The 23,002-nt window shown below is 47.4% G+C and overlaps 1 long non-coding RNA gene across 1 annotated transcript in view; it reads right to left on the reverse strand.

Annotated features, from left to right (window-relative positions):
* LOC139280507 (uncharacterized) overlaps positions 1-19,050 on the reverse strand; it is a 105,753-nt gene extending 86,703 nt beyond the window's left edge. Inside the window, exons 1-2 of the long non-coding RNA XR_011596712.1 lie at positions 18,967-19,050; positions 18,247-18,487 (exon numbers count right to left, since the gene is read on the reverse strand). This is a non-coding gene — a long non-coding RNA (uncharacterized lncRNA). The remainder of the gene's footprint in view (positions 1-18,246; positions 18,488-18,966) is intronic.
* Between the last annotated feature and the right edge of the window lie 3,952 nt (positions 19,051-23,002).

Here is a 23,002-nt window from a genome sequence, read left to right on the forward strand (position 1 = left end):
AGAGACCCCACCATGAGGCCTCCGATCTCCTCCCCAGGCCCGCAAACCCCACCCTGAAACCTGCTCCTTGACTCCTCCGATGATGCTGAGGCCAGCCACAATCCTCGGGTGGCTGGCCCCGATCCTCCCTTTCCCCCCTGCCAATCCCCAACGTCCCTCCGATCCCTGGCTGACCCCCCCCCCGCTCGCCAATCTTCCAACCCTTCCCCCTCCCCAATCCTCTCCTACCAATCCCCAATCCTCCCTTTCCGTTCTCCGACACCGCCCCCCACAAACCCCAATCGAGCCAGTCGTTCCCCGACACCCCCCCCACCCTGCAATATCTACCCCAGACCGACCCCTCCCTTCCTCACCGCATCTGCAGACCTACCCATCCGCAGCCAGCCAGCCTCTCAGTCTGGTTGGCTGTGGTTGGGAATCCGAGGCCTCATATGCAAATCAGGCCTCAGAGGCGCTTCCAACCCGCCTACCCCTGGACAAAATTCCAGCCAGTGATTAAAAATGCTTATTTTTTGTGATCATCATCATCATAGACAGTCCCTCAAATTGAGGATGACTTGCTTCCACGTCAAAAAGTTCACAGTTTCAATGAAGGACCTAAAATTCCAGGTCCCGAACAAAATCTTGAAGGGTGGAAGATGCTTGTGCATGGATTTTTTTAACGTGTGGTGACCGTTGCACACCAGCCACCACACGGGCTTGACAGAGCTAGTTCTTGGTCCAGTAGCAAGGATTAACCAAGACGACTGGAGGCCAGCTCTGCTGCACGGACCTAGTACACACACACATTGCAGCGTGGGCTGGCCCATGTTGCCCCTGGGCCCTCGCCTCTTCTGACCCCGAACCCTTGCCTCTCCTGTCCCACGATCATGTCCCTCCACAATCTCTCGCTGCTCCTTCGCCCCGACCTCGCCGCTCCTGCTGTATCTGCCACACTCCAATCACCGACCTGGATCTTGGTGACGTCCCTCTTCACTGCCGTTGCTCTTCTGCTCCAGCACGTGCTGCTCCCTGGAGTGATATGCCACCACACTGCTCCTTCCGCTCCACGGCTTGCTCCAATGGTGCTCGCAGGCCGGGGGCCGCTCAGCCTGCTGGGCTAGTGCACACATTTTGTGATAACCCATTTTCAGCTGTATTAATCAAACTGTAGCAAACTACCACTCTTAAATATACCAAGGAATAATTTTTGAAGCAAATGTTGAATGCGCTGGTTCATGGCAGATTTTGTGGTCGGCAATATGTAAATGAGATTGAGCAGAAACTCGAGAAAAAAAACACTTCTCAAAACGGGTGCAATTTTGGATGCAATCTGTGCCCGGATCAATGATTATGCCCAAAATGGACGCTCTATCTATCCCATGAATTTTAACAGTCTGCCCTGTGCAATGTATTTTGAACTGTTACCAAAGTGGACCCAAACGATGCCAGTCACATGAGTGGAATATTCAAACTTGTTTCTCACTTGAGGATGTCCTTCCTGGTTCTTTCTCTGAGATCTCTCTCTGTTGCATAAGTGTATTATCAATGCTGCAAAAAAGTAAAAAAAGCCTTGCATTTATATAGTGACTTTCACCACCTCAGGACATCCCAAAGCGCTTTACAACCAATAAAGTACTGCTGAAGTGTAGGCTCTGTTGCAATGTAGAAAATGCGGCAGCCAATTTGCACGGATCCCACAAAGAGCAATGAAATAAACATAAGAACATAAGAATTAGGAACAGGAGTAGGCCATCTAGCCCCTCGAGCCTGCTCCGCCATTCAATAAGATCATGGCGGATTTGGCCGTGGACTCAGCTCCACTTACCCGCCCGCTCCTCATAACCCTTAATTACCTTATTGGTTAAAAATCTATCTATCTGTGACTTGAGTACATTCAATGAGCTAGCCTCAACTGCTTCCTTGGGCAGAGAATTCCACAGATTCACAACCCTCTGGGAGAAGAAATTCCTTCTCAACTCGGTTTTAAATTGGCTCCTACGTATTTTGAGGCTGTGCCCCCTAGTTCTAGTCTCCCCAACCAGTGGAAACAACCTCTCTGCCTCTATCTTGTCTATCCCTTTCATTATTTTAAATGTTTCTATAAGATCACCCCTCATCCTTCTGAACTCCAACAAGTAAAGACCCAGTCTACTCAATCTATCATCAAAAGGTAACCCCCTCATCTCCGGAATCAGCCTAGTGAATCATCTCTGTACCTCCTCCAAAGCCAGTATATCCTTCCTTAAGTAAGGTGGCCAAAACTGCACGCAGTACTCCAGGTGCGGCCTTACCAATACTCTGTACAGTTGCAGTAGGACCTCCCTGCTTTTGTACTCCATCCCTCTCGCAATGAAGGCCAACATTCCATTCGCCTTCCTGATTACCTGCTGTACCTGCAAACTAACTTTTGGGGATTCATGCACAAGGACCCCCAGGTCCCTCTGCACCGCAGCATGTTGTAATTTCTCCCCATTCAAATAATATTCCCTTTTACTGTTTTTTTTTTCCACGGTGGATAACCTCACATTTTCCGACATTGTATTCCATCTGCCAAACCTTAGCCCATTCGCTTAACCTATCTAAATCTCTTTGCAGCCTCTCTGTGTCCTCTACACAACCCGCTTTCCCACTAATCTTTGTGTCATCTGCAAATTTTGTTACACTACACTCTGTCCCCTCCTCCAGGTCATCTATGTATATTGTAAACAGTTGTGGTCCCAGCACCGATCCCTGTGGCACACCACTAACCACCGATTTCCAACCTGAAAAAGACCCATTTATCCCGACTCTCTGCTTTCTGTTCGCCAGCCAATTCTCTATCCATGTTAATACATTTCCACTGACTCCGCGTACCTTTATCTTCTGCAGTAACCTTTTGTGTGGCACCTTATCGAATGCCTTTTGGAAATCTAAATACACCACATCCATCGGTACACCTCTATCCACCATGCTCATTATATCCTCAAAGAATTCCTCTGACAGGGCTGCACTCGCTCAGTACTGCACTGGTGTGTCAGTCTAGATTATGTGCTCAAGTCTTTGGAGGGAGATTTGAATCCACAACCTTCTGACCCAGAGGCGAGAGTGCTACCCACTGAGCCACCTCAATAGTCCAGCAGTGTCTCCTCAATAAAACAAAGATTGGAATTTCCTCAGATCGTGCAAATTATGAATAAATATATATAAACATTTCAAATTATCTCTTCTCTTTTTGAATTAAAACATTAAATTACAAAATCTATGCTGATTAAAGAATGCAGACCTTTTATATTAATAAAATGTGATGCACTCTTATGTAAACAATTATGTAGTCATGAATTTGATTAGTACATTGTTGAAAGAAAATATATAAAAGATTTGACAAGATAGCAAATTACCTTTAATGTTCTCTGGGTATTGAATTTCCACTGCACCAAATTAAATTTTTTTTTTACGATCTCATTACTGATTGACGAGCATAATATGCTAACTTTGCATTGGCTTGCTGTCGTGTGTGTCTTTAGATCATGTGACCTGGTCATTTTTTGTCCATTTTGGAAGCATGCAGTCCTGACTCAAGAAGCTATGACTGTTTGTTGAATGAACACATCCCGTCTGATGTCCTAACACATTCCATTACTGACAAATAAGCCTGCATGAACAGTACTCTACCAAACTGCATCCTTCATCTTTGAGTAGCTCCATCAAAATGTCACTGCTTGCTCAATTTTCCATTCTGTAATATTGGCAAGATACATTATTCCAGTCGGTGATTTAAAAACAATTCTAATTTTAATCGCATTATCTGAACTTGTGTAACACAGCTATTACAGCCCTTAAGAGGTTAGACTGTTGATATTATCCTACAATCAACACCAATCCTGGCTTAATGAGTTGAACAATTTCATGATGCATTTAGCCCATTTGAACTGCCACCCTTCACCAAGACCGAGAAAACAAAGTGAATTCCCCACATCGCAAATGGCTAATCAATGTTTGCTGTTACTGGCAGTGCTTTAATCTTGTTGCTATCTTTCCTACTTATACACTGTCACTGTGGTATTCTATGTAACAGTGTGTTTTGCCACACACTTTGTAATTTGTACATGACTGAGTAATTCAGAATGAGAACTGAAAAAAATCAATACCAAGCTATAGGACAAGTGATAGGATATTGATGAGCCAGTTGTTGGACTCCAGAATGAGTCCCACGGTGTACTTCAACCCTGCCATTCAGTGTAATACAGCCATTAAATCACATCCGAAATCAATTTACTCACGGTGTGGCTTTAAACCTTCCAAAACTCTGGTGGTGCTGCTATTTGTTTTGTTTTGCTTAAATGGAACAATATTATTTTAATAACTATAAGCAAAAGACCAGCAAATGAAACTTGTGCTGGGAATCTACTAATGGAAGTAATAGTCTGTATCTAAACGTTAAAGAATATAATCTGTATAACTGTTTTATGATAGCTGAAGAATCAACTGGGTTCTGAGAAGCTTAAGTAGCATGTCCTGCTTTGTAAAATTAATTGTTTTTGTGACATGGTCAAATGTTTGTTGTAATGTATTTTCGGGTGATGCTTTGGTTTACAAACACTGAAGCATTCACTGGAAAATGAAGAGAAAAACTTCAATAAAACCTGTTAACATGGTTAGACTTTGATCAATAAAATTTAATTAAATCTATTTTGTAATTATCTTTTTTAATTTTGTCAGCCAGTCCTGACTAAATCTGATTTGTTCCAGCCCAAACATAATTGTTTCATTTTGAATGGGATGAAAGGTGCACAACAGTACTGTATTGAACTAATTAACTCTTGAAAGCCCAGGTTCGGTCACGGATCTGTGCAGAGTTAGCCGACAATGCGCACGCAACTCCTCGATCATAGCTGCAGTCGCACAAGTGCCATGCTGCTGTGTTTTATGAAGTACACCATGTATTGGCGCCTGGTCTCCAATCGTTTTGGATCCCCTTGCCACTGGACTAAGACCGTGCTCCGTCAAACCCGTGTGGTGGCTGGTGTGCAACGGCCATCCCACGTTAAAAGAACCCATGCACAGGCATCTTCCACCGTTTAAAATGAGTTCATCAGTCACCTGAGTACTCATTTTTAGTGTGGAAGCAAGTCATCCTCGACCCCGAGGGACTGCCTATGATGATGATGATGATGATGACACATGTACAGAGCACATGCCCTGAAAGCTGAAGTGAAATACTGCGGAGGCTGGAAATCTGAGATAAAAACAGCAAGTGCTGGGAATGTTCAGCAGGTCAGGCAGCGTCTGTGGAGAGAGAAACAGAGTGGTCGGTAACCTGTCGTCAGAACTGGAAAAAGTTAGAGATGTAACATTGTTGAACTCGATGTTGAGTCGGGCAGATTGCGTGAAGTGCCTAATCGGAAGAGGAGGTGCTGTTCCTCAAGCTTGCATGGAGCTTCATTGGAACAGTGTGGCAGGCCGAGGACAGTGAGATCAGAGTGGGAGTGGGACGGTGAATTAACTTCTCAGCGCTGAGTTCAACAACTGTAGATCGTAACCACTGTTCCCATTTTACCGGACAGCAGATTCTGGTGTTGCCATTTTCAGCTCCTCTAGACCCATCTTTTCTGCCTTTACTTGTCCCATTGCCATCCCCTTTTGCTTTGCACCATCGTCTCTTTTGTCATTTAATCTCCCCTGCCTTCCACCCTATCATAGACCTTCCCTTTTGTTCTTCCCTCCCTCCCTCCCCTTTCCCTGTCTCCGTACTTGCTTAAAAACTGTTAAATCTCTAACTTATTGCAGTTCTGGCGATAGGTTATCGACCTGAAAAGTTAGCCAGAATTTCCCTGTTGCCGAGCGTGTGGTTTTGGGGGCGGGCAGTAAAATCCCGCAAATTGCCAGTGCGTCGAGAACCCCCCCCCCCCGTCATCCCGCTGCCTCGCGCATTTAACTCGGGCGGCACAGACCCGATCGGCAGAGGTGGGTGACTTGATTCGAGTAATCAACTGGTTATTGATAGACCCTGAAGAGGGTTTTTAACACCAGCTTTTTAATTTAACTGCAGGAGCACGGGATTCACGCAGCTCGGGTACCTTGCTGTGAAGGGGTGGCCATTCTGAGAGTTCATTCATTGGCAGCTAGGAAAAGCACATAAATGCTCCCCCATTACACCTCATTACTTGCCTCATGCAAAGGCTCTCGTTGACTCCATTTTGTCCACAGAATTAGGTGCCAGCAGTTTGCAGGTCATTTTTGAAATCTCAGAAGCCACGCTCACCGAATTGCTATTCAGTATCAGAACATTGAGGGATTGGCCCTCTGATCTCCACTTTGCCTGCCATCTACTACATCAGCATGGGTGCCGCTTATACTGTCTCACCTTGGACCTCAGAATCGGACCAAGATGAGCCCCAGCACCAGCAGCAGCAACCACAACAGCAGCCTTCTCCTCAACCATCTGATGCTCCACAGGAAAGAGGGGGGCACCACAGGGGTGCATCTCGCAGGAGGTGATACCCCCAACACAGTGTATACAGGCAGAGAATGAGCTTCCTAGACACGACTGAGCAGCAGTGCTTCAGGAGGCTCAGTCTATCGTGCCAGGTCGTCGCAGACATTTGTAGCTTGCTGGAACAAGACCTGCTGCCCAGAGGACCAGGTGGACATGCCTTACCAGTGACTGTCAAAGTCAGCACCGCCCTCAACTTCTTCACCTCAGGATATTTGCAGGATCTTGTAGTGGGCCACCCACAGATGCATCCCTCCTGTGACAGCTGCCATGATACACAGGGCAGACAATGATGTCAACTTTGCCACTAATGAGGCCAGTGTTACTGAGCGGGCGCTTGGCTTTGCGGCTCTGGCTGGCCTCCCACAGGTGCAGGGTGTCGTCGACTGCACACATGTGGCATCAAGGCATCCCATCATCACTCAGGAGTGTTTGTGAACCGCAAGAGCTTCCACTCCCTCAATGTGCAGCTCGTCTGGAACCATAAAAAGATCATCGTGCACGTGTGCACCAGATTGCCTGGCAGCTGGCATGACTCTTTCGTGCTGCGCCAGTCCGCCCTCCCTCAGCTCTTTGCTCTTCCAAATACACTTACCAGCTGGCTGCTTGGAGACAAGGACTATCCACTGAAGACGGGGCTCATGACACTCTTGAGGACACCAAGTGCTGAGGTTGAGGAGCGTTATAATGCAAGTCACATGTTCATCAGGTGTGTCATAGAGCAGACAATAGGCATGCTGAAGATGTGCTTCAGACGCCTTGACAGATCTGGAGAAGCCCTTCAGTATGCACCAACCAGGGTTTCCAGAATCATTAACGTTTGCTACACGCTGCAAAACATAGCGCAGCAGCAAGGATTGGAGCTGCAGGAGCAGCAAGACTCAGAGCGCACAGCCTCTTCAGAGGAGGAGCCAGCGGAAGACAAGGAAGAGGAGCAGGAGGATCCTGAGGTGGAGTTAGCACCAGCAGGCTTGGCCAGATTTACTTAACTTGCTCCAATGCACCCATATGGCTACCACATGCTGTGTACTAAACTCCCTCCACCCCCCAACAACACCATAAAGCATCCCTACAATGACCAAGCCATTCCTTTCATCCAAACCCCCCCAATGATCGAGGTTAAGTAATGTCTCACCATTCACTCCAAGTGACAAAGCCACTTCCAAGCTTTGAGGCAAAAATGGGCAAGACCGGAAAGTGGTGCAAAGAAAGACATTTATGTGTGTCATCAAAATAACTGAAACTTAACACTAACATGTTTTCGTACACCCATGTGCATTCCCGTGTGTCTTTTTTCTTTTCCGAGTGCCTCTACGAGGTGCACCCCCTGTGGCTTCAGCAGAGGTAGAGGCAGGCTGCTCACTTCCCTGCTGCGACTCGTTAAGACACTTTTAGCGGGTGTCCTCTGGGTTTTGGAGCCTGTGGTGCGCATGTTGGAGATGGACTCCTCCGTCCTCTGCACATTTGCAGACACCACAGCTGTAAAAGCTGCCAGAGCCTCCTACAATTGTAGCTGCCCCTCCAGGATCACTCTCTTTCTCGATGGCCCTCGAGGCTCAGCGTCTGCATGCAGCAGGGCGGAGCGACCAGCGCCCTCCGCCCAGAACCCTCCCCGGCTGCCCGTGTCAACTCACTTGTGAAGTGTGAGACAGCAGGTGAAAACACTACTCTATCTCACACAGGACCCAGAGGTGTGCGCATCTGTGCTGCTGCTGGCTGCGCTTGGGTCTGCTGAAGGTGCACCCTCAGAGGTTCCTCTGAGGAGTTGTCTTCCTCCTGCAGCTGGACAGTGTGGGGGAGGCGGGGGGGGGGGGACACATGATGGACCCATGGGAGAGTAAAGAGTTGATTTAAAAGTGTTATATTAAGAATGGGCAATGTTATCATTAAGCCCATGATGAAATTTCACTGGCTGCTGACATCAGTCACCATATGAGTGACAGCTGTATGCCATGTGGCTGTATGAGATGTAGTTCTATCACCAGGCTGCTGGGATGTCCCACTCTCTCTCTGTCTCCCACCGTCAGTAGCTACGCAACTCGCGATATCTCCAGGGCCCCCCTCCTCTGCTGGTGTTGTTGGGTAAATACTGGAGGACCACCTCCAGTTTTCTGCCCCTCCCACGTGTTCTGGGGTCTTTTCTCCCGCAAGGAAGTAAAGAAGAGAACTTTGAGTGCAAGTGATGGAATGGATGTAGAGGGTGACATTGCCAAATGGTCTCCCTCTGTGGTGTTACTTGCCTTGATTGCATTAGAATGAGGGTGAGTGTCAGGGGTGGTTAGTGAGATGGGGATGCGACTATGTACATAGAGAGGGATGGGTGGATGTGCAAGGTACGTTGGTGTGAGGAATGATGTACAAGAGTAGGCTTGGGAAGGTAGAGTGATGGGGATGTGGTGACAGGCACATCAGGATGAAGGTGTGTGTAGCATTGCACTCACCTTTCCTGAACTCCTGAGATCATTGAATCGTTTCCTTCACTGGATCCAGCTCCTCCTGACCACATCGCTGCTGCTGACCCCCTCTGCGACATCCAGCCAGGCCCTTTTGGTGTCTTTGGGAGGTCTCCTGTGCCTATCTGCAGGGAACAGGACCTCCCTGCATGCTCTCACTGCCTCCACCAGAATATGCAGGGATGCAATACTAAATCTGGGTGCAGCCCTCTGCCTTTGTGTACCCATGTTATAACGTTTGGGATAGTACTCAGATCTTGATCTCGCCTACAGCAACCTTCAAATGAGTTGTATGCAAGGCTGCTTTAAATATCGGCGCTGGAAAGAAGTCATCGATGATGTCATCAGACCCGCTTTATTTAATTGGACCGTGTTATGTATGTATGTAAACCTTACCAAAATGTAAGACTTGCCACTAGGGGACACATCTGTGGGAGACCTAAGGGTCACCTGTGCACCCTGGGGCAAGCAGGTATAAAAGGTGATTCACCATGCCGCTTCCTCACTCGGGAGTCTGAATAAAGAGACCAAGGTCACAACAGTTTGAGCTTGCAATACAGTCCTGTGGATTTATTCTGAAGAAAACAAATTGCCGACGAGTAACGGATCACGAACTTTTACGCGGTAATGGCTGCCGTTGGTATTCTTGAGAGATTTGTTGAGGGTGATGATTGGGAAGTCTTCGTTGAGCACCTCGACCAGTGCTTTGTGGCCAACAAATTGGCCAACGTATGTGGGTCCTTGATATATGGCCTCCTCAAAGATTTGCTGGCACCGGTCAAGCCAACAGACAAGTCTTACACAGAGCTGTGTACGATGGTTAGGGAACACCTCAAGCCAAAGGAGATCATCCTGATGGCCAGGTATCGCTTTTACACGTACCATCGTTCTGAGGGCCAGAACATGGCAAGTTTTGTCGCTGACCTAAGACGCCTTGCGGGACAGTGCAAATTTGCAGGATCCTTGGGGGAAATGTTGCGGGATGTTTTCGTGCATGGAATTGGCCACAAGGCCATTCTTTGCAAACTGCTCTCTGACGAATCCCTAGATCTGAGCAAGGCTATCACGATAGCCCAAGCCTTTATAGCCACGAGCGATAACATGAAACAGGTATCTTCACAGAATCTAAGCTCACTGGCAAGTACTGTGCATAAAATAATGTTTTCAGCAGACAGAATGGCACAGGGCAGCGCCCACATGACTGCAGAGGCCAGACCTAGGCCTAGAGTGACTCAGAGTCCGCCATGGGGCATGAATGTGTATCCATTAGCACCATGTTGCCGCTGCGGGGGCAGCCATAGAGTTCATCAATGTCGATTCAAACCCGATGTGTAGAAGGGCTGTGGAACAATGGGGCACCTCCAGCGAATGTGCAAACGATCTCTGACTCACCACGTGGCAGAGTCAGGAGAGGATGACCGATCCAGCGAGGATCACGATGAACGAGCAGGAGAGGGCAACTGAACCTGAGGATGAAGAAGTATACGGAATACACACCTTCATCACCAAAAGCCCTCCGATAATGTTAAAAGTTGAACTTAACGGCACTCCAGTCTCCATGGAACTGACTCGCCCCCGTGTCTAATCAGTTATGTGCCGGAAGGCATTCGAGAGGCTGTGGGGCGACGAAGCACAGCGACCAGAGCTGATCCCGATTCAGGCAAAGCTGCGCACCTACACCAAGGAACTGATGCCAGTTATTGGCAGTGCGGACATAAGAGTATCCCATGAGGGAGCAGTGCACGATTTACCACTGTGGATTTTGTCAGGTGATGGGCAAATGCTGCTTGGTAGGAGGTGGATGGGGAAGATTCGATGGAACTGGGAAGATCTCTGTGTACCTTCTCCGGCGAACGACGTCTCCCTTTTGCAAAGGCTGAGCAAACCCCCACCTTCAGCTGAACCAGGCATCGAAGTGCAGATCCATTTGCAGATCCCCGAGGCACAGGCCACTCATCACGACCACGAGGAGGTGAAGATCAACTGAGCAGCGGTACAGGCGCGGTACCCACCACCAAAGCCGACGACCTCTTCGCGACGATGGAAGAGGCTCCAGGTCGACCATGCGGAGTGGGACTCCGGCCGAAACGATCTGAATTCGTCTTTCCGATGCCAGAGGCAAAATCCCTGGGGAGGAAGATCGCGGCAGTCGGCATCACGGACACGGACGAGAGTGCGTCCAGACCACGGGACGAGAGTGCGTCCAGACCGCGGGACGAGAGTGCATCCAGACCACGAGGCGAGAGTGCGTCCAGACAACGGGACGAGAGTGCATCCAGACCACGGGACGAAGGTGCGTCCAGACCGTGGGACGAGAGAGCGTCCAGACCACGGGACGAGAGAGCATCCAGACCATGGGACGAGAGAGTGTCCAGACCACAGGAGGTCGTCGCAACGGAACGGAGGAATGTGTCGCCCAGCAAGGAAGACGACTGGGTTTGGGGCAAAGGTAAAGGGGCGGCCGCTGAGAAGACCAGGAACCCACCGCATTCTAATATGTTGTTTGCACTATGTAACCCATGTGAGTGGTCTTTCGCGGCCAATGATGTACCATTATATGAGGTCGGAAGGACTTTACAACAAGCCAATGTAGCGGGCGACATCAACTGGTCGTATGTGTATCTGACAAAGTACTTGTAACAAGTGATGTGTTATCACACGGGGTCGGGTGTGTTGTACAGCAAGCCGAAGTAGCGGGCAAACCCCAACCAGTTGTATATATATTTAACAAAGTATTCATAGCAAGTGATATGTTACCGCACGGGATCGGGAGTGTTGTGCAGCAAGCAAAAGTAGTGGGCAAGCCCCAAACGATTGAACATATATCCAATAAGTTAACCAAGGCAGCAGCCTGCATTCATGGGACTAAAGAGATGTACCAAAGAGTGTCCCAACATGTGCTCGAGTCAGACAAGCTGCCCATCCCACAAGTTTGGGAAAGCAGAGGCACCATTATCGATACGTTGTTTCGAGAATGCCTAACTCTGTCTGTGCACTGTAACATGATCCGCCATTGAGAATGGTACTAATGCCCTCAGTTGGCTACCATTGCCCATCACCGGGGTGGAAACAGCGCAGCCTGCAGACCCACTCACGGTCGTGGAAGTGCTAGAAAGCGAGGGGTCGACCGTAACGGCCCCCCAGTTTAGGACCTGGACCAGCCAGGATCCCATGTTACCGCCTGCCAAAAGTGAACTGCTAGACGGGATGTTGCAACCTTTACGTCGCAAAGACGATAGGCCCATCCCAACGTTGCAAAGTAAGGCAGGCCGGTTACACACAGTCATGGTCCGGGCCCCCATACTACGGTCCAGGATTCACTGGGACCACTAGGCCTCCCGCCACTACCAAAAGTCTCAAGGCCATTGCGGCCATCCTAGGCTTGCTAGACCTCAGCGTCAGTGACAATAGCCCTGAGCAGGCAGCCCAAATCACTAAACCAAGCACCACGTGCGTCACGGTAGACTCCCTACAGATCCGGCTATCCTGGGTGCTACGCAGTCACCAGACAGAATCATTCAGAACCGAGCCTTCCGCAAACCATCAGCAGGGAACGTACCGTGATCGCACGGCCCCCCCACGCAACATCAGAGTAAGTGATGTAGACTGTGTTCAGGGCCCCTGTTGGGCCACTAGCACCGCGTTAGCCAAGGGGAGGAATGGAGTGTATGAAAACGGAGCGTTTGATTGTGAAACCATGTACGGGGCTAAAGCGAAAAGCTATTTGGACTAGACCAAACTGCGAACTACAGATAACCAAGAACCACTGTGACAGGACCTGGCCCCCAGTGACCCACGAACATGATCGACTTCACCGTCAACCACAAGGATGAACCCACCACATCAGGACTTCAACCTAGGCGATCGACCCGGGGACACAGGATGCCAGATCACCTCAATTTACAAATAACTTGCACATAATACTTTGGGGGGGAGTGATGTTATGTATGTATGTAAACCTTACCAAAATGTAAGACTTGCCACTAGGCGGCACACCTGTGGGAGACCTAAGGGTCACCGTTGCACCCTGGGGCAAGTAGGTATAAAAGGTGATTCACCATGCTGCTTCTCCACTCTGGAGTCTGAAGAGACCAAGATCACAACAGTTTGAGCTTGCAATACAGTCCTGTGGATTTATTCTGAACATAACAGACCGAGAAACATGCGTGACTACTTTAAGCAGGGCCGTTAAGTTAAAGTCGCCCTGAAGAGCGCGCTGATCAGAACATCGCAATCCCGCTACGCTGCCCGCACGAACCCGACCCGACTCCATGGTAAAAATTCTGGCCGTTAACTTTGTTTATTTCTCCACAGTTGCTGCCTGACCTCTGAGTATTTCAAGCATTTTCTGTTTTTATTGTACTGAAAGCTACATTGGATGAGGTACAGGAGGGCCAACAGTGACCATGGAACCAGCCCTCAGCAAGAGTGGGCACAAAAACAAAACTGCAAAGAAAATGTTTTCTAAAAATCAATTATGCATGTCACAACAATAGAATAACCAGCTCCAGATTTGTTGTTCAGCATGAATTTATTTTGGAAGGTCAGGTCCCTTTCTGCCCAAGATTCTAGGAATAGATGCCTTGATGAATGTCCTGGCAGTGCAGGTCAGAATACTGTTTTAAAGTTACTGTCCATACTTTTGGACAAATAGGAAGGATGGGGTATCCCAATTCATCACGAGGCACTGCAGTAGGATACTGATGTAGACGTGTCCTTCGCCCCAATATGCTGCACCTGGTGTTGCTGCAATCTGAACTTGCCCACTGCCTGTGCAGCGTGTCCTTCAGTTGCCCACTGCCTGTGTGACGAGTCCATCGGTTGCCCACTGATTGTGCGGCGAGTCCATCAGTTGCCCACTGCCTGTGCGGCGAGTCCATCAGTTGCCCACTGATTGTGTGACCAGTCCATCAGTTGCCCACTGATTGTGCGGCGAGTCCATCAGTTGCCCACTGCCTGTGCGGCGAGTCCATCAGTTGCCCACTGATTGTGTGACCAGTCCATCAGTTGCCCACTGATTGTGCGGCGAGTCCATCAGTTGCCCACTGATTGTGCGGCGAGTCCATCAGTTGCCCACTGATTGTGCAGCGAGTCCATCAGTTGCCCACTGCCTGTGCGGCGAGTCCATCAGTTGCCCACTGCCTGTGCGGCGAGTCCATCAGTTGCCCACTGCCTGTGTGACCAGTCCATCAAGTTGCCCACTGCCTGTGTGACCAGTCCATCAGTTTCCCACTGCCTGTGTGGTTGGTCCTTGTGACGGGTCCATCAGTTGCCCACCGCCTGTGCGGCGAGTCAATCAGTTCTTATCTGGCTTTGAAAGACTGGCTCTGCATGATGAATGGCAAACAGGACACTTTGGGGCTAATTTTAACCATTGCCAATTGCGTAAAATGGAGGAAATCCAATTAGTCGCCCATTATACACCACGCCCGATATTTCCTTCCTTTGACTTCCCTGGAAAGCTGAATCAGCCGTGGTTTACACAAGGCGCCAATTTGATATCATCCATTTTACACCAGCGGCCAAAGTTAAAATGACCCCCATTGCGTTTGCTTATAGCTGAGATCTCATTCATTTCAAAACTGTTGACAGACTCTGTTATACTCCCTCCTCTGTCTTTCTGAGAGAACTGGTGTTTGTGGAAGCAAGCGTTGGAGCAAGGGAATTAAAATGAAAGGGCGTTACAGGTTATCACAAGCCTATTATTTACAAATCTAAGGCAATTTTATTACTTAAACTTCTGATTGGAAAGGAACTTGTGGAATTATTATCAATTCTGCAGTGAGATGGTTAAATCAACCTAAAATAAACCTCTTTCACTACATTTTAATCGGGGAAAACAATCTGTTGTACTTTCACACTTCTTTGCTTTCAAACATTAGTTTTGCTTTCCTCAATGGTCTCCTGATCAAAGTTGCTCGCTGACTGGCACTGCCTATGAATAACCATCTTCTCAGACTAAAAGGGGCCTGCAGAGGAGGAGAGCCCTGGTCGAACAACAGGTTTCCCAGCGTGATCCTTGAAGGTCTGTCAGCTTAAATGATATGGTTGGCTCCGTAATCATTGCTCTTGTGTGCCGCTCTTTTATTCTTCGGCAAATGAGAAGAACGACCAAAATGAAGTTTTAATACTGTAACTTCCCAGAAGAAAGAGGAAAAAATCGTTTCGAAACAAGAGTGGCCAGATGGGGCAGAGAACAAATGATCACAAGGATGCCATCATGGTTGAAAGAATTTTGTATGTGAGTTTTTGTAAACTCGGGGATTTTAAAGCCATTTTTCAACTGTCTACAGCAATGGAAAATTAACCTTTTCATTCCTGAATTAGTGGGAATGTGCTTGTGTTTGGAATGTGCCTGGTTTTGAAGCTGTAATATTACTTGATTTCAAACTCCACTTCAGAAATGCAAAATCAACTATCGTTGACTTTGGAACGATTTGATGGTGGACCATTAATGATCAGAGAAAAGCAGCTCCCTCTTAGCCCTATTTAAAATGTGTTTCCTACATTACAACAGTGACTACAGTTCAAATATTTCATTGGCTGTAAAGCACTTTGAGACGGCAGGTGGTTGTGAAAGGCGCTATATAAATGCAAGTCTTTCTTTCTTTATTGTTTTCATCATGCTGACCAGATATTAAGCAAGCCGTTTTATAAAAGTGAGCTTTATGAAATTAAGCACAGAAAAAGAGCCCCAGAAGAGATTAATGAGTTAGCTGCAGTCAGTACTTTCCACAGCTAATGATACGTGTGGCTAATGACAGGCTCCACATTCAGGCCAGATGTGGAACCTTTCAGGTTGGTTACGTTCTGCTCAGTTGCGGTTAGCTGAGGTACTTTAACCCAGAACACTTTTAACATTAAAAGGATTCTATTACGAGAGAAAAAAAATCAGTAAATGACATAGAAGTCAATAGGGTATGGTTAAATGTTCGTTTCTTTGCTAGGCAGAATATCATTTCAAATGACAGGATATTAAAACAGGTTTCACTGAGGTACAATTATTCTTTTTTTAAAACAAAGTGAAATCATTAGGACAGGACCTGGAAGTGCTGGAGTTAAGCTGGTTGTGAACTATCCCATAATAGGTGATCTAAATCCCCAGGCTCCCTGAAACTCATAACTCAAAGTCACAGTAGGAACAAATTTTATCAATTCTTAGCTGTGCTGCCATGTAAAACAATATCCATGTAGCCATGCCCTTCATTTGAGAGACAGGAAGAACTAACAATAGTTTGTTTTACCATGGAACAGACACTCCAGCTGCCAACTGAGTATGGCAGGGCACCAACACTGTGCTGGCACAAGCCTGGATGGTGGTAACAGAGCGTGTTGTAGGTGGGAGGGAGAGCGGAAATTCAGTAGAATATATCAGAATATATAAAGAACAATAATTAGGGAACATACAATGGGTATGAGACATTAAGGATATATTTTATGATTCTACAGATGGAAGTAAAAAAATCTACAGTACCCTGATGGAACAAATTACATAGACTTACTGTTGTGTATGCAATAACTCAATAGACTGAATACTGTAAACTCCAAACAGGTACAAACCTGGCTCTACTTTATTAAGACCCAAAGTGATTACATTACAAGATGGCTGGCCTTTTATACCTGGGCCGCACACACGTGCGCACAGCCCAATGACCTCCGACAGTGGCGCTACCTGGTGGCTAGTAAACCCAAGCATACATACATGACAATATCTCCCGCTAAGATATTAGTAACAGTCTTTTTACAAATTGAGATGGTCCGGGGCTTTCCGCTCCCAAGTTGAATGTCTCAGTTCAACTTCAGCCTTGGGCGAGCGTTCTGAGTCTGTTATGACTGGGGGCTGGGTAGCCGATCTGATGGGAGTGGCAATGACCACGTCAGAAATTGAAAGTCCAGATTCATTGACTATGTCAGTGATTGAAAGTCCAGATTCATTGATGACAGTGGAGTCCTCTGATGACTGAGGGTAGGTTGGTTGGTCACTGATTGTGTCTTCCTCAGACTGTTCCGGTTCATCTGTGTGCCGCAGCTTTATCTGATCGACATGTTTCCTGCATGTCTACCCATTCTTGAGCTTAACGATAAACACTCTGTTACCCTCCTTGGCTGTAACAGTACCGGCGATCCATTTGGGACCTTGACCATCATTCAGTACATATGCAGGATCATTGATAGAAATGTCACGTGACACAGTAGCACGATCATGATACACTTGCTGACTGTGACGTCTGTATTCGACACGATTATTCAAGTCAGGGTGGACAAGAGAGAGCCTGGTATTGAGACCTCTCTTCATCAATAGTTCAGCAGGGGAGACCCCGGTATGGGGTCTTGTCCTGTAACTAAGCAATATGCATGACAAGCGAGTTTGCAGTGAACCTTGAGTTACACGTTTCATACTCTGCTTGATAGTTTGGACCGCACGCTCTGCTTGTCCATTGGAAGCGGGTTTGAATGGTGCTGACCTCACATGTTTGATACCATTGATTTTCATGAACTCTTGAAACTCAATACTGGTGAAACAAGTTACGGAAAGACAACAGTTGCAGTTGCGTTATGTTACATCCTTGTCTGGCCTGGCCTGGACACTGTTTTCCAACAATTGTATTCATGTTTTACCTTACATTACGTTATTAGAAGACACTGCACAACAATTGTAAAATTCAATAAAATGTTTTAATAATTTAACAATTTAACTTATTTTAACTGTAACACCCCCCCCCCCCATCCCCAACAGTCACCCAACAATAAATTTGAAAAACAACAACAATAAGAACATACGACAATAACAATAAAACACCCCCTCCCTACCTGCGGCCACGCTTCCCTCCAGATCCTGTACCCCCCCTCCCCCCACCCCCCTGTCTTAGCACCCCAGTTTAATCCACGGGTAATGGGACCAGGACGACTTGCAGTAGGCAACCTCAAGACTTCCTGCTGTGTGGGGGGGGGGGGGGAACAGGGAGTGGGTGACGGTGGCAGGATCCTCTCGGGGTGGTGGAGGAGAAGACGTTTCTGACGAAACAACTTTTGAGCCCAAAGGAAGTTCTTCCTCCTGACTCACATCTATGTTGGTGGGACGGCACCTTGGAGCGCAGTGCCGTCTCACGACAGTCTCGCATGCCGCAAGGCATGGATGGCGCAGGTCCGTTCATGCATTTCCCTGATCATCAGCTGCATATCCTCCGATATGCAAGTGGACATCCTGGCAATGTTCCCCGTCAACCCACCAAACACCTGGAGGAGCTCACGATTTATCGTGATGCTCTCCATGCACAGTCTGTGCATGCCCTCGTATCGATCTGCCCGTCGCAACGCGTGCCAACATCGCTGACTCACCTCCGTGGGGTCGGTGTGGACACTATACGTCTTGGAGTCAACTGCTGGAACCCACTACTACTTCTGTTGAAGACAACAACGAAGTGGCCGCAGGTACAACATCTTCAGAGATGCAAGGGGCATCCTCCTTGGTTTCCATAACCTCCTTCTCCTCCGGCTCGGTGGTCTCCTCAGCACCCGTGGTGATGACCACCTGCAATGGGGCAAGTGCAGGTGCGGCCACCCTCTGGAGCTGGGTGACCTGCAAAATACAATTGAGCTTATTGAGCTTATTAGAACAGAAGGGTACACATGATTCTTGCGCTGCGCTGGCATATGTAGGAGGAGCAGCACTATAATAAATGTGACCGAGACACGTTACATATTAATGTACCATATGGTAGTACATCTATGTGGAATTCACTGCCCCAGAGAGCTGTGGAGGCTGGATCAGTGACTATATTTGAGCCAGAGATAGACAAAATGATAAGGGAGTGAAGGTTTATGGGGAGCGGAAAGGGAAATGGAGCTGAGCCCTACATCAGATCAGCAATGATCTTATCAAATGGCAGAGCAGGCTCTAGGGGCCAGATGGCTTGCTCCTGCTCCTATTTCTTACGTTCTTATGTTGGTAACCTGAGAGTAGCACAGAAGCTGCATGCATAACATGACATAATTCGTATATTATAATGAAATGACGTTACATTACTTGGAATTAACACTGCTTTTCACATTACTCACGTGACGCAAGGGAGGGTTCTGCAATACCACTGGTGGTGGCCGAACGACTGTGGGACCCCACAAGTGCCACTGCACGCTCCTCGAGGTCTGTCAGCAGCTGCAGCTGAGCAGGGCCTCCTCCGATGCGCCTCTGCTCAGTTCTGTTGTTAGATATCTTCATCTGCAAATGTGACAAGAGCATGGCATGAACTTAGGTACTATCATGGAAAGACAACAGGTTCCAACGTTATATGCTCATATGGTTTGTATCCACAATTGATGCATGGTTATAACATCTATGTTCGGATAAAATATTTCATAAGAGCGTGTTTAGAATCTAATGCTTGACACAAAACATCTAGACTACAATCTCCATGAGGGCCCCCGGGGGGCGGGGGGGGGGGGGGGAGGTGGGGAGATAATCAGGACCGCTCCGGAATGACAGGAGCTAATGTCCGAAAGTGTCTCAGGGCAGACAGTGAGCCAGGGCAGCTCTCCCCCAGTCCAGGCTGGCTCACTGTGTAGGTGCCAGTAGCTGGAGAGACTGACACAGTCTGGGTAAAGGTCACCAGACCCCTCATTGCTCAGTCGTGCCCCATCCACCAATGTAATCCAAAAGGAGACAGTGTCAAATTTAGACTTAAAAAGACCTAAAAAGGGCGCAGGTTCCGAGCCCTGCCAGATCTTAGCAGGGATTATAAGCAAGAATAACCAGCTTAATTTCAATCCAGGAGATTTACATATTGTGGATCATAACAATGTAAAATATATTTAATACTTACTCTTGCCGAAGCAACCAGGCTGCTCCAGCACTTGCAGCACTGGTTCGAACCGCTCGCCTCGTTGGACACCGCTGAGACCACGACAGCGATCTCATTCCACAGTTTGCGGTAGGCCCAAGATGGAGGTTTCCCTCGCCCACTCCAGGTTAGTTGGCCCCACCAGCTATGGACCTCACTTGCTAGGGCCTCATTGGCTTTGCCCTCCTCCTCCCCCTCCTCCCACTGTCAGACTAGTGCCCTGACATATTAATATTAATAACAAATTAATTGCTTTTAACTTTTCTCTCTCTCTCTCTCTCTCTCTCTACTCTCAAATGCCTTTCTCTCTCTCTCTCTTTTCCCCCTTACCTTCTGCACATGCCTGGATGACCCCTGACCTCCCGAATCGCAGGATAACATCTTTGCAAAAAAAAAGGCATGTGCAGAAAGGGCGTTGCTAGGGACATCTTGCCTTCCACATCGCTGAGGCCCTATTCACATCGCTGACCTATCGCCTCCAAAAAAAGGCAAATGTAGCGATCCGAAAAATGGGCGATCTTCCAGCGATCCTGAGAGCTGAAACATTGCTAAGGCTGGAACATCGCCCATTTTTTGGGCCCTTAGCGATCTAAGTGGAAAGTCCAACCCAATGAGTATAAGCTCAATGAGTATAAGCTTAACCTTCCTTCATAAGACAACCCCTTCATCTCAGGAATCAACTTGAACTGTCTCCAATGCAACTATATCCTTCCTTAAATAAAGAGACCAAAACTGTACACAGTACTCTAGGTGTGGTCTCACCAACATTCTCACCAAGACTCTGCCATTTCCCTGTTCCCCATTATTAATTAGTTAGTGCCCTGTTATCGCCCCCCGGAAGCGATAATGGGAGGTGCTAAGGAAGCCAATTTCTAGGCTGAGGGAACTATACAATGGGCTTCCTCAATGCTCTTTTTGATATACTAATTACCTGGATTTGAGTATAATGTCAAAGTTTGCAGATGACACGAAACTCGGAAATGTAGTAAACAATGAGGAGGATAGTGACAGACTGGTGAAATGGGCAGACACATGGCACATAAATTTAATGCAGTGGAGTGATCGATTTTGGTAGGAGAGGCAATATAAACAAAATGGTACAATGTTGGACAGGCAATGGCAAACATTTAAAGATCACATGGATGAACTTCAACAATTGTACATCCCTGTCTGGAGTAAAAATAAAACGGGGAAGGTGGCTCAACAGTGGGTAACAAGGGAAATTAAGGTTAGTGTTAAAAACAAGGAAGAGGCATATAATTTGGCCAGAAAAAGCAGCAAATCTGAGGACTGGGAGAAATTTAGAATTCAGCAGAGGAGGACAAAGGATTTAATTAGGAGGGGGAAAATAGAATATGAGAGGAAGCTTGCTGGGAGCATAAAAACTAACTGCAAAAGATACTATAAATATGTGAAGAGAAAAAGTTTAGTGAAGACAGAATGAGGTGAATTTATAATGAGGAACAAAGAAATGGCAGACCAGTTGAACAAATACTTTGGTTCTGTCTTCACGAAGGAAGACACAAATAACCTTCCGGAAATACTCGGGGACCAAGGGTCTAGTGAGAAGGAGGAACTGAAGGAAATCCTTATTCGTCAGGAAATTGTGTTAGGGAAATTGATGAGATTGAAGGCCAATAAATCCCCAGGGTCTGATAGTCTGCATTCCAGAGTACTTAAGGAAGTGACCCTAGAAATAGTGGATGCATTGGTGATCATTTTCCAACAGTCTATCGACTCTGGATCAGTTCCTATGGACTGGAAGGTAGCTAATGAACATCGCTTTTTAAAAAAGAAGCGAGAATGAAAACGGGGAATTATAGACCGGTTAGCCTGACATCAGTAGCGGGGAAAATGTTGGAATCAATTATTAAAAATGAAATAGCAGCACATTTGGAAAGCAGTGACAGGATCAGTCCAAGTCAGCATGGATTTATGAAAGGAAAATCATGCTTGACAAATCTTCTAGAATTTTTTGAGGATGTAACTAGTAGAGTGGACAAGGGAGAACCAGTGGATGTGGTGTATTTGGACTTTCAAAAGGCTTTTGACAAGGTCCCATACAAGAGATTGGTGTGCAAAAATTAAAGCACATGGTATTGGGGGTAATGTACTGACGTGGATAGAGAACTGGTTGGCAGAAAGGAAGCAGAGAGTCGGGATAAACGGGTCCTTTTCAGAATGGCAGGCAGTGACTAGTGGGGTGCCACAGGGCTCAGTGCTGGGACCCCAGCTATTTACAATATACATCAATGATTTAGATGAAGGAATTGAGTGTAATATCTCCAAGTTTGCAGATGACACTAAGCTGGGTGGCAGTGTGAGCTGTGAGGAGGCTGCTAAGAGGCTGCAGGGTGACTTGGACAGATTAGGTGAGTGGGCAAATGCATGGCAGATGCAGTATAATGTGGATAAATGTGAGGTTATCCACTTAGGTGGCAAAGACACGAAGGCAGAATATTACCTGAATGGCGGCAGATTAGGAAAAGGGGAGATGTGATGAGACCTGGGTGTCATGGTACATCAGTCATTGAAAGTTGGCATGCAGGTACAGCAGGCAGTGAAGAATGCAAATGGCATGTTGGCCTTCATAGCTAGGGGATTTGAGTATAGGAACAGGGAGATCTTACTGCAGTTGTAGAGGGCCTTGGTGAGGCCTCACCTGGAATATTGTGTTCAGTTTTGGTCTCCTAATCTGAGGAAGGATGTTCTTGCTATTGAGGGAGTGCAGCGAAGGTTCACCAGCCTTGAATCCTGGGATGGCAGGACTGACATATGAGGAGAGACTGGATCGACTGGGCCTGTATTCACTGGAGTTTAGAAGGATGAGAGGGGATCTCATAGAAACATATAAAATTCTGACGGGACTGGACAGATTAGATGCAGGAAGAATGTTCCCAATGTTGGGGAAGTCCAGAACCAGGGGACACAGTCTAAGGATAAGGGGTAAGCCATTTAGGACTGAGAGGAGGAGAAACTTCTTCATTCAGAGAGTTGTTAACCTGAGGAATTCTCTACCGCAGAGAGTTGTTGATGCCAGTTCGGTGGATATATTCAGGTGGGAGTTAGATATGGCCCTTACGGCTAAAGGGATCAAGGGGTATGGAGAGAAAGCAGGAAAGGGGTACTGAGATGAATGATCAGCCATGATATTGAATGGTGGTGCAGGCTCGAAGGGCCAAATGGCCTACTCCTGCACCTATTTTCTATGTTAAGATCCGTTGTTGTTTACAATGATATCAGGCAGACCATGCGTA

Source organism: Pristiophorus japonicus, chromosome 15 (genome assembly GCF_044704955.1).
Source record: "Pristiophorus japonicus isolate sPriJap1 chromosome 15, sPriJap1.hap1, whole genome shotgun sequence".
In the NCBI taxonomy this organism is placed as follows: domain Eukaryota; kingdom Metazoa; phylum Chordata; class Chondrichthyes; family Pristiophoridae; genus Pristiophorus; species Pristiophorus japonicus.